The 12,154-nt window shown below is 40.0% G+C and overlaps 2 non-coding genes across 2 annotated transcripts; both read left to right on the plus strand.

The window, feature by feature from the left end:
* Positions 1-1,298: 1,298 nt before the first annotated feature.
* LOC141637125 (small nucleolar RNA R71) lies at positions 1,299-1,405 on the plus strand. The gene has a single exon (XR_012541687.1). It is a non-coding gene; the product is annotated as a small nucleolar RNA R71 (small nucleolar RNA).
* Positions 1,406-10,608: 9,203 nt separating this feature from the next.
* LOC141637126 (small nucleolar RNA R71) lies at positions 10,609-10,715 on the plus strand. Its single transcript, XR_012541688.1, has one exon. It is a non-coding gene; the product is annotated as a small nucleolar RNA R71 (small nucleolar RNA).
* The last annotated feature ends 1,439 nt before the right edge of the window (positions 10,716-12,154 follow it).

Consider the following 12,154-nt stretch of genomic DNA (forward strand, 5'->3'; position numbering starts at 1 on the left):
GAAGCTTCCCGGATCCTTTAGTTTTGGAGGTGAACTCCTTGAAGTATTGCACTACTCACCTTAGTGAAGGCGATAGTCTCAAGCTTCCGGATCGACTTCTTCTTTGTGAGGATATCTTTCATGTATTTTGCATAGCCCGGAACGTGATTGATTAATTCCGTGAAAGGAATTGAGACTTCTAAATTCTTCACAATTTCCATGAACTTTCCAAGTTGATCATCAAATTTGGGCTTGGCTTGACGACTTGGAAAAGGAAGTCTAATCACAATGGGCTCCTTCTCCTTGGCCTTTTCTTCATTTTTCTTTGAACTTTCTTCTTTTGATGATTCTCCATCTTTGGAGTTTTGCACAATTTCTTCCTTTTCACTAGCTTCCACAACTTCATCCTCAACTTGCTTCTTCCCGGTGCTTCATACCTTGTACCACTTCTCAAGTGAATGGCACTAACTGTTTCATGTCTAGGGGGATTACTTTGAGGTGGTAATTGCCCCTTTTGTTTTTGTGAGCTTGAAGATGCTAGTTGAGTCAATTGTGTTTCCAACATCTTGGTGTGAGCTAGAATGTTGTTGATGGTGGTTTCCTTTGCTTGGCTATCTTTTTGCATTTGAGTGAAAAATTCTTGTTGATTCTTTTGCATTTGGAGGACCGCTTTTTGGACATCAAAGCCTTGGTCATTTTGGTGATTGTATGGATTTTGATTTTGGTAACCTTGGTTTTGATTGTAAAAGGGTCTTTGATTTTGGTTTCTCATGGGTGGTGGAGTGTATGTTGTTTGAGGGTTTTGAACATTTTGGCTTTTGTATGAGAGATTTGGATGGAATTTGGTGTTTTCATTGTAAAAGTTGGAATAAGGGGTACCACTCTTGTATGCTTGGAAAGCATTCACTTGTTCATTTGTTCCCCTACATTCACCTTGGTCATGTTCCAAAGTTCCACAATTCTCACATATCCCACTTGGGATTGATGAGGATGCCGCCATGGCATTAACATGATGCTTTGATGATTTTGAATTTTCCTCAAGTCTAGCCATAGCTTGTTCAAACTTCAAGTTGATTGTGTCAATGTGAGCACTAAGTTGAGCACCCAATTGAGTAACGGAGTCCACTTCATGCTTTCATCCTCTAGTAGCCTTGCGAGGTCTACTATATTGTGAGTTATGGACCGCCATTTCCTCAATCTTGTTCCATGTTTGATTGTCATCAACTTCAGTGAACATTCCATTTGATCCCATATTGAGAATGTTCCTAGAATCTTCATATAAACCATTCCAAAATTGTTGCACCAAAAACCATTCACTAAGTCCATGGTGAGGACATGAGCGACAAATTCCCTTGAACCGCTCCCAAGCTTCATACAAAGACTCTTCATCCCTTTGCTTAAAACCCGTAATTTGAGCTCTTAGCATGTTAGTCTTTTCCGGTGGGTAGAATTTTTTGTAGAAAGCTAGAGCCAACTTCTTCCAAGAATCTATTCCAAGGGTGGCCTTATCAAGGCCCTTCAACCATTGCTTCGTGGTGCCGATTAATGAAAAAGGAAATAAGACCCATCTAATTTGGTCTTGAGTCACGCCCGTTTGAGAGATAGCATCACAATAGTCGCAAAAGGTTTCCATATGGGAATGAGGGTCCTCACTAGGCATCCCCCCGAATTGGCTCCTCTCAACTAGTTGGATGAAGGCGGACTTGGAAATAAAATTTCCGGTGAGATGTTGCGGTGTAGGAGTACCATTTGGTAGATTCTCCTCGGTGGGTACGGAGTGTGACGAGAATTTTGGCATTGTAGGGGGATTTTGTGGGGTATTGTGTAATGGGTTTTCTTCTCCTTCTATTGCGAAAGGATTGACAAACTCACTAGTGGGTTGGACAACTTCACTAATACCTCGTAAATTCCTCCTAACAACTCTCCTATTGTTCGTCAAGGTTCTTTCGATTTCACGGTCAAAAGGTAACAAATCACCTTGTAACCTTCTAGACATGCAAAATATCAAACAACTCGAAAACAATTAGAACAAACCTTGAGGAGTTTTACTTCCTCAAGGCGAAGAAAGACACAACTAATGATAATAAAAAGAAATCTAAATCAAACAAACAACGTCCCCGCAACGGGCGCCATTTTTGATGCGATCCCGCTAAGTGTTCACAAATTAAGATGTGGTCGTTGGTCACGGTCGAATCAAAACACAATTTATAACTCCACAAACAACTCTACAATTAGTAAAGAGGCAAGTAAAGGTCGGATCCCAAGGGACGGGAGTTGAAATGAGATTTCTATTGTAACTAGTGGTGTCTAAGGGGTGTCACAAATTGGGTTGATGTAGAAGGTTACTAAACTAAAATAGCAATGAAAATAAACAAGCAAGATGAATTAAAGGGGTGTAAACAATTGATTAAAGGCACTAGGGTATCATGGGATCATAGGGGAATCATGGGATATGATCATACAAACATGTTCTCAAATTATAAGCAAGCAATTATTGTTGTGATGGATTGAGTTGGGTTATATCTTACAATCCTAGGAAAGTTTGGGTCCCGGAGCCGAATCGATTAGATTGTACAACACCTACAAGTCGACTTAATCTTCCCTACTCAACAACATTCATGGTCTAATGAGACTCGAGTTAGGTTATGTCTTACAAGTCTCATTGAAAAGATAGAAGATGATAGTAAATGCAAGGATTCATAGGCTTAGCATTTCATCAAATATAACATGTGCATGAGTTGAGATCAAAACAAGCAAGCAAATAAAACATGAAAGCATATTAATTTAAGCATGAATCATTCCCTATGTTGGTTTCCCCTAATCACCCATTAACCCTAGCTAAGAGACTACTCACTCATTATCATGTTGATCATGCTAGCAAGGTTGTCAATCATACCAACAATATGAAACATGATGAATAAATGAAAGTAATTAACAATAATTAAAACGGGATTAAGAGATTATACCTACTAATGATTCCAATAATAAAGCAAAGATAAAAGAAGTACTTGAATGCTTGATTGAGAGGTTGTCAATCTCCCAACAATAACCCAAAATAATATTCAATTACCCAAAATAAATGATGAACAAGAGAGAGATTAAAGAACTAAAACTTGGATTAAAACTTGATTAATACTTGATTACAATATTAAAGAGAGATTTGATTGATATTAACTACACTAATTATTAATAAGAAGAACATGCTCCTCTAATTAGACTAATGGGGTATTTATAGTGAAAATTAGGGAGGATGCATTAGGGTTAACTAAGGGCTAAACTAGTAATTACACTTTTTAAGTTGAGCAAGGAGGAGCCGGTATTTTCTGAGAGAAGGGCTTCTTTTTCGTAGCTTGGAGAAGACAATCCGTCTTTGTCTTTGGAATCCGGCGGAATAGGGTCGGGACGGGCGGATTCTGCTTTGGAATCGAGCGGATTCGGGGAATCCGGGCGGATTGTGGAGGTGGAATCGAGCGGATTGTGGCAAAGACGCTCGGATTGTCTTTGAAAGACGGACGGATTGGTGACAATCCGCTCGGATTGTCATCGAACAATTCTTCTCTTCTTCTTCCCTTTTCTTCATAAATTCCTTGGGGATTTCCTTGGGGACTCAAGGATCCTTTCTCAACATTGCTCTTCTACTATGATATGTACAAAGGCCTTCTAATCTTGTCTCTCCTTGATGCTTGGTCATTGAATTCGATCAATTTAGTCTCGTTTTGCCATGAAAATGCAAGATTCTTACTCCTTTCCTACCAAGGGATCAAAATCTCAAAGAATATGCCAAACAAAGAACTAAAGATAAGAAATGACCCAAATAAGCACTAAAAAGCATGGAAACAAGGCTAATTCGGGGGCTAAATATGCGCCAATTATGGTCACATCAAATATCCCCAAACCGAACCTTTGCTCGTCCCGAGTAAAGAGGTGACAAAGACTAGGACCAATACTAACCTATCCTAATAATATAGCCGATATGAGACAATTAGCGGGTCTCACTCCGCCCCTTCAACTCACAACAAGACAACCATGAGGTAGGATGCCTTCTTGCAAGGCAAGGTGGGTCTTGCCAAAATGGCGACACATCCAAACATTAAGCACACAAAATCACATAATGGATGCATCTACAAAAAGAATAGCCACTCCCTCATCAAGTGGCGGAAATTATCTACAAGGGAAGCAATTCAAGGGTACACACTCCTTCATAGATGCAATTTATTCAAACTACTAAGCCTAGAAGGATACCAATAAATCACCTCCAAGTTGTGTCAAGCTAGGGTACTTTTGTCCTCAATCGTTAAATGCTTTTGTCAAGAGTAGACTCCCTATGGTGTTAGAAACACTGGAGGATCGCGGAATTCCCCCTCTTGCCTAGACAAGAAGAAGGGTCGTCCTCTCTCTACCATGCACAAAAATGGATACGATGGATAAAGGGATCAATAAAATTTGAGTTTCATTTGGGAGTTTGATTTGGTTTTTGTTTTCCCCCCAATTTCTTGTGGCATATAACATTTGAGAACACTTTCTTTTTGCCATTTCTTTTGATTTTTGGCTTTTCAACACTTGACAATTTTTCAACTTTTTGCATTTTCTTTTGAACATTTTCAAAGTCACCCCAATTAGTAACGAGGGTGCCTTGTATTTGAAGCTTAGGAGTTCTATTTTTGCTCCTCTTCTCATTTGATGCATTTTGCAAACTTTCTTTCACTTTTCATTTCATTGAACTCAAATTGATTTCTTTTTGTGCCCATTCCCTTTTGTTGACAAAAATATGGTAGAACATGGATGAATGATGGTTGCATGGTTTCAAGGGTCACCTTGGAATAAACGGTAGCCAAGGAGTTATCACACCACAAGGTACTCTTGACTAGGCCTTAATCCATGGGTCAAAGGATACTAGCATGACACATCCTAGGGTGTTTTACAAGTATTCTAACAAGCAAAGTCTTAAGAACAAAAGCCATCTACTACGGCCTATATACACTTGTCAAGCTTCCCAAATAGACGGTTTCACAAAATTTTTCTAACATGCAAACTACATGCCATGATGCAACTAACATATAAACATCCTAATGCAAATGATTCTACCAACTAATAGGCCATATAAACTAAATGCAAGTCCTAAGTTCACATTGTTATACCGCATCAATCAAAATAAAGCCACATAGTCATTAACATAAAGAGGAAAAAGGAGATTGGAAAGATCATACCATGCGGTCTTCAATATCCTCATGTCTCGGATGTGGCGTAGTCGATCAATGTGAAAAAGGATGGACAAACACAATATATACAAAACAATATATACAAGACTACACTATAAAGGGAAATAGACAAGTTTTTGGGTTTTCAATTTTCAAATTTTTATGATTTTTGAAATTTTTCAATTTTTTTGGATTTTTGAATCAGAATCAAATGTTAGAATTCCCATCCCCACACTAATATGGGCATTGTCCTCAATGGCCAAAATGATGGAAATTATGCAATGATGATGCATGATTTCTATACTAAATGCAATCTATACTAAGCTACACTACATGATGCATGGTTTTTGTTATGACAGAGAGGATAATTTAGATTACCTCCCGTTGCGTATGCATTAACTTCCCCAAACCGAGTGAGACACTATTGCTAATGTCCAAGGATGGGTATAGTTCATGCACACACTATGCTATGCATGAAACTAATTTGTCATTTTGGATTTTGAAAATGGGAACAATAGAATGAGAGCACCTCAATGGTACCGAGGTGTGAGTCCTTTGATGGGGCTAGGACTACTCCAACAATGATCAAAATGAAATAAAATACAAAGAGAGAAATAGACAAACCATGAGAGTGTAGGAGTCTCCAAGGCTTGCTAATCTTCCATCATGCTATCATCATCACTTCCCTCATGAGAAGTGGTGACATTGCCACTTTCCTTGTCATTTGCTTCTTCACTTTCTTCCTCATCTTCCTCATCATCATCTTCACCATCCTTTTCTCCTTCACTTGCTTCTTCCTCAATATTATCATCAACTTCCTCATCATTTCCAACAACCTCATTGTCACCCACAACGACCCTAGATGCACCCGGAAATAAGACTTCTCTATCCGCCCAACTAGGCAAAGGACAAGATGGATCAAGTAGTCCTTGCCTAGCTAAATGTAGGAGGGGTGGATATTGAGCCAAGTAGGCATTTTTCCGATCTTCATAGGCTTGCTTGTGCATTGCTTGCATGAGAAGAGTCACATAGTCTTTACCAACTTCAACTCCTTCCGGCTTGAACTCTTCATACTTAAAGGGGTAAGGTGGTATGACATTGGAAGAGGAGGGCATTTCAAGATCACCCTTTTGTTGTTGAATGATATACTCGGCTTCTTCGGAAAGGAGAAGTAGATAATTGGTCCGGTGGACGCTTAGACGGCAAATCTTTGAAGGCAAGGTGAACGATCTAGCTTCACTAGTTAGCCATCCATACTTAGTGTCAAGGGGGTTATGGGCAACCCACTTGAACTTGTGAATCATAGTATGCATATCAACAAGATGGCCACCCTCCTTTGCTTTGTACTTGTTATCCTTATTGAAGTTAGGATCAAAGTGCTTGGCTAGGAGTGTAACTAGGCCGCCATTGACAATAACGGTCGTGCCCTTATTCCCACTATCGATGTTGAGCCATCTATCTACCAAGAGCCTCAAGGAATTGTAAGGCTTGGTGTGAACTCTTCCGATATTCAAAGCCGATTCAAGGAGAATAAAATCAAGTCTTGTGAAATGGTTGGTATCTTTCCTAGCAATTATGGTGTTACCCACGACCTTGTGCCATACTCTTATGCCCGGATGGTGGACCAAAAGAGCACGACTTGCATGAAAATCCTCAAATTTCTTCCCGGAGATTGCCTCCCAAAGAGGTTCGGGGTCATACTTTCCATAACTCTTAAAATAACTCGGTTCATCACTAAGACCCAAAATTTCACCCAATTCCCGAAAGGTAATGCGTCTAATAACATTAGCTAGACGAAACTCGATATTCTCCCTATTCTCAACTTTGGTGACTTTCAAAGAACTTAAAAATTCCAAGGTAAGGGAGGGGTATGTCAATTCCCTTGTTTCAAACAATTTTTTTAACACCATGGCATTGAAAAAGGCTTTTGTTTGTTCAAGAACACCCAATTTTTGTAAGGTATCTTCACATATGAATTTGGTGGATTGTAATGATTTCATAGCAAACTTGACAAAGGTATTTCTATGGGTATCGGAAATAAAAGTTACCTCCGGATAATGCAAAAGTTGATCAATTACCGGAGTAGAAGGTGTTGTTGCTCCCATAGAAGGTTGTTGTTGATGTTGCACTTCCAAGTTTGGTGTTGCTACCACCATAGCCAATGCTTTCTTTGTTTGAAGAGCCTTTTGCCTTTGTGAGAGTGCCTTAGCCTTTGGTTCCTTTGTTGCCTTTGTTGCTCCCTTAGTCCTTGCCATTGATGAATTAACCAAGAAAAGAATGAAAAATCTTCAATTTTTAGTATGCCCAAATCGATTTGAAGGTGAAAGGCTTTGCCTTTATGAAAACAAAAATCGACTCAAAGGTTGAAGATTTTGTTCTTGGTTTTGATTTTTGTTGAGGAAGGAGTGATTAATTTGTTGTTGGAAGGATGGTTTGATTTGATTTTGGTGAATGTTGTTGAGGGTTTTTGTTTTTGTGATGGAGAGGATGAGGGTTTTGATGTTGTGGGTAGTGTTTATGAATGAATGAATGAATGAATGAATGAATGAAGGTGGGAGGGGTTTTAAAGAGGCCGAAAATTTCAAATCTGTAGGGGCAATCCGTGCGGATTCTGCCCAATCCGTGCGGATTCTGGTCTTTCTGAATTTTGCAAAACTCGCCTAAAGACGGGCGGATTTGTTACAATCCGCTCGGATTTGCTGAACACGGGACGGGCGGATTTGCTCAAAGACGGACGGATTTCAGTCCAGAAAAATTTGCTTGTTTTCCTCAGCTGCAAAGACGGGCGTCTTTCTCACAAGACGGACGGATTCTACAAGACGGGCGGATTCTTCACAGGACGCCCGGATTCAGTCACAGTCAAGAATTTTTCAAAATTTAGCTCAGTTCAAGACGGGCGTCTTTTCTGCAATACGCTCGGATTCTATAAGACGGGCGGATTCTTAGGAATCCGCTCGGATTCTGGCCCTGTGTACACGGATTCGCCCACCCGTGCACAGCGCATTTCCCTTATCATTCTTCCATTCTTTCTTCAAGTCTTGTGTTCGTCATTGTGGGGGCACTACTAAGGCATGGATAGCCTAGGCAATTGCCATCCCCACACTAAGTTAAAAGCACTACACATCAATTGAAATCGTTAGTCCCTCCCTCACTTTCTCTCAAGCATGACAATTATTTCGATCAAAGTAAATAAAAATCCAAAAATGACAACAATGCAATACAAGAATTGAAAAGTAAGTTAGGGAGTTAGAAATATTTACAAGTGGTGGTTTAGGGAAGACTCCACCAAACTCTCATTCTTGATGAGATGTCAAGGGGGCATGTCCAAGGTGTTGTTGATGTTGCTCAACACCTTGAAGAAGTAATCAAAAGCTTGTTCATTATCATGGTAGAGGTTCTCAATAGACTTTGGCCCTTGTTGTTGATCATGATCGATGGCATATCCAATGTAGGGATTAAAAATCCCTTCAAATTCGTCGTCCCAAAGACCACAAACTTCATTGAGTTGATCATTGAAAATCTCTTGCTTAGATGGAAACAACTCTCCCAATTTCTTCTCTTGGCCAATGAGGCCATTCTCTTCTTCCTTGGTTGATTTTGATGAGCTTTGCAAGCTCTCCTTGTCACAATTCACTTGCTCTTTGAATGGAGCATCTTCAATTTTCTTCTTCCATTGGAGTTCCGATTTCTTCCTTTCATCCTTTCGGCTATAATGATCAATCATAAAACATGGCTCATGCAAACGAGGAGCTCTCATAGTCTTGTCGAGATTAAAAGTTATGCTTTCATCTCCCACTTATAGAGTGAGCTCACCATGTTTCACATCAATTACCGCACCGGCGGTGTGTAGGAAAGGTCTTCCTAGGATGATTGGAATGTTGGAATCCTCCTCCATATCAACAATGACAAAGTCCACCGGGATGAAAAACTTCCCAATTCGCACGGGGACATCTTCCCATATCCCTAACGGTGTCTTCGTCGATCTATCGGCCATTTGGAGTGTGATATTGGTGCATTTAAGCTCTCCCATCCCCAACCTTTTACTTACCGAGTACGGCATGACACTCACACTAGCCCCTAGATCACATAAGGCTTTGTTGATCGTCGTGTCGCCAATGGTACACGGTATTGAGAAGCTTCCCGGATCCTTTAACTTTGGAGGTGAACTCCCTTGAAGTATTGCACTACTCACCTTAGTGAAGGCGATAGTCTCAAGCTTCCGGATCGACTTCTTCTTTGTGAGGATATCTTTCATGTATTTTGCATAGCCCGGAACGTGATTGATTAATTCCGTGAAAGGAATTGAGACTTCTAAATTCTTCACAATTTCCATGAACTTTCCAAGTTGATCATCAAATTTGGGCTTGGCTTGACGACTTGGAAAAGGAAGTCTAATCACAATGGGCTCCTTCTCCTTGGCCTTTTCTTCATTTTTCTTTGAACTTTCTTCTTTTGATGATTCTCCATCTTTGGAGTTTTGCACAATTTCTTCCTTTTCACTAGCTTCCACAACTTCATCCTCAACTTGCTTCTTCCCGGTGCTTCATACCTTGTACCACTTCTCAAGTGAATGGCACTAACCGTTTCATGTCTAGGGGGATTACTTTGAGGTGGTAATTGCCCCTTTTGTTTTTGTGAGCTTGAAGATGCTAGTTGAGTCAATTGTGTTTCCAACATCTTGGTGTGAGCTAGAATGTTGTTGATGGTGGTTTCCTTTGCTTGGCTATCTTTTTGCATTTGAGTGAAAAATTCTTGTTGATTCTTTTGCATTTGGAGGACCGCTTTTTGGACATCAAAGCCTTGGTCATTTTGGTGATTGTATGGATTTTGATTTTGGTAACCTTGGTTTTGATTGTAAAAGGGTCTTTGATTTTGGTTTCTCATGGGTGGTGGAGTGTATGTTGTTTGAGGGTTTTGAACATTTTGGCTTTTGTATGAGAGATTTGGATGGAATTTGGTGTTTTCATTGTAAAAGTTGGAATAAGGGGTACCACTCTTGTATGCTTGGAAAGCATTCACTTGTTCATTTGTTCCCCTACATTCACCTTGGTCATGTTCCAAAGTTCCACAATTCTCACATATCCCACTTGGGATTGATGAGGATGCCGCCATGGCATTAACATGATGCTTTGATGATTTTGAATTTTCCTCAAGTCTAGCCATAGCTTGTTCAAACTTCAAGTTGATTGTGTCAATGTGAGCACTAAGTTGAGCACCCAATTGAGTAACGGAGTCCACTTCATGCTTTCATCCTCTAGTAGCCTTGCGAGGTCTACTATATTATGAGTTATGGACCGCCATTTCCTCAATCTTGTTCCATGTTTGATTGTCATCAACTTCAGTGAACATTCCATTTGATCCCATATTGAGAATGTTCCTAGAATCTTCATATAAACCATTCCAAAATTGTTGCACCAAAAACCATTCACTAAGTCCATGGTGAGGACATGAGCGACAAATTCCCTTGAACCGCTCCCAAGCTTCATACAAAGACTCTTCATCCCTTTGCTTAAAACCCGTAATTTGAGCTCTTAGCATGTTAGTCTTTTCCGGTGGGTAGAATTTTTTGTAGAAAGCTAGAGCCAACTTCTTCCAAGAATCTATTCCAAGGGTGGCCTTATCAAGGCCCTTCAACCATTGCTTCGTGGTGCCGATTAATGAAAAAGGAAATAAGACCCATCTAATTTGGTCTTGAGTCACGCCCGTTTGAGAGATAGCATCACAATAGTCGCAAAAGGTTTCCATATGGGAATGAGGGTCCTCACTAGGCATCCCCCCGAATTGGCTCCTCTCAACTAGTTGGATGAAGGCGGACTTGGAAATAAAATTTCCGGTGAGATGTTGCGGTGTAGGAGTACCATTTGGTAGATTCTCCTCGGTGGGTACGGAGTGTGACGAGAATTTTGGCATTGTAGGGGGATTTTGTGGGGTATTGTGTAATGGGTTTTCTTCTCCTTCTATTGCGAAAGGATTGACAAACTCACTAGTGGGTTGGACAACTTCACTAATACCTCGTAAATTCCTCCTAACAACTCTCCTATTGTTCGTCAAGGTTCTTTCGATTTCACGGTCAAAAGGTAACAAATCACCTTGTAACCTTCTAGACATGCAAAATATCAAACAACTCGAAAACAATTAGAACAAACCTTGAGGAGTTTTACTTCCTCAAGGCGAAGAAAGACACAACTAATGATAATAAAAAGAAATCTAAATCAAACAAACAACGTCCCCGGCAACGGCGCCATTTTTGATGCGATCCCGCTAAGTGTTCACAAATTAAGATGTGGTCGTTGGTCACGGTCGAATCAAAACACAATTTATAACTCCACAAACAACTCTACAATTAGTAAAGAGGCAAGTAAAGGTCGGATCCCAAGGGACGGGAGTTGAAATGAGATTTCTATTGTAACTAGTGGTGTCTAAGGGGTGTCACAAATTGGGTTGATGTAGAAGGTTACTAAACTAAAATAGCAATGAAAATAAACAAGCAAGATGAATTAAAGGGGTGTAAACAATTGATTAAAGGCACTAGGGTATCATGGGATCATAGGGGAATCATGGGATATGATCATACAAACATGTTCTCAAATTATAAGCAAGCAATTATTGTTGTGATGGATTGAGTTGGGTTATATCTTACAATCCTAGGAAAGTTTGGGTCCCGGAGCCGAATCGATTAGATTGTACAACACCTACAAGTCGACTTAATCTTCCCTACTCAACAACATTCATGGTCTAATGAGACTCGAGTTAGGTTATGTCTTACAAGTCTCATTGAAAAGATAGAAGATGATAGTAAATGCAAGGATTCATAGGCTTAGCATTTCATCAAATATAACATGTGCATGAGTTGAGATCAAAACAAGCAAGCAAATAAAACATGAAAGCATATTAATTTAAGCATGAATCATTCCCTATGTTGGTTTCCCCTAATCACCCATTAACCCTAGCTAAGAGACTACTCACTCATTATCATG

The sequence above is a fragment of the Silene latifolia genome, chromosome Y, assembly GCF_048544455.1.
Source record: "Silene latifolia isolate original U9 population chromosome Y, ASM4854445v1, whole genome shotgun sequence".
Lineage (NCBI taxonomy): Eukaryota > Viridiplantae > Streptophyta > Magnoliopsida > Caryophyllales > Caryophyllaceae > Silene > Silene latifolia.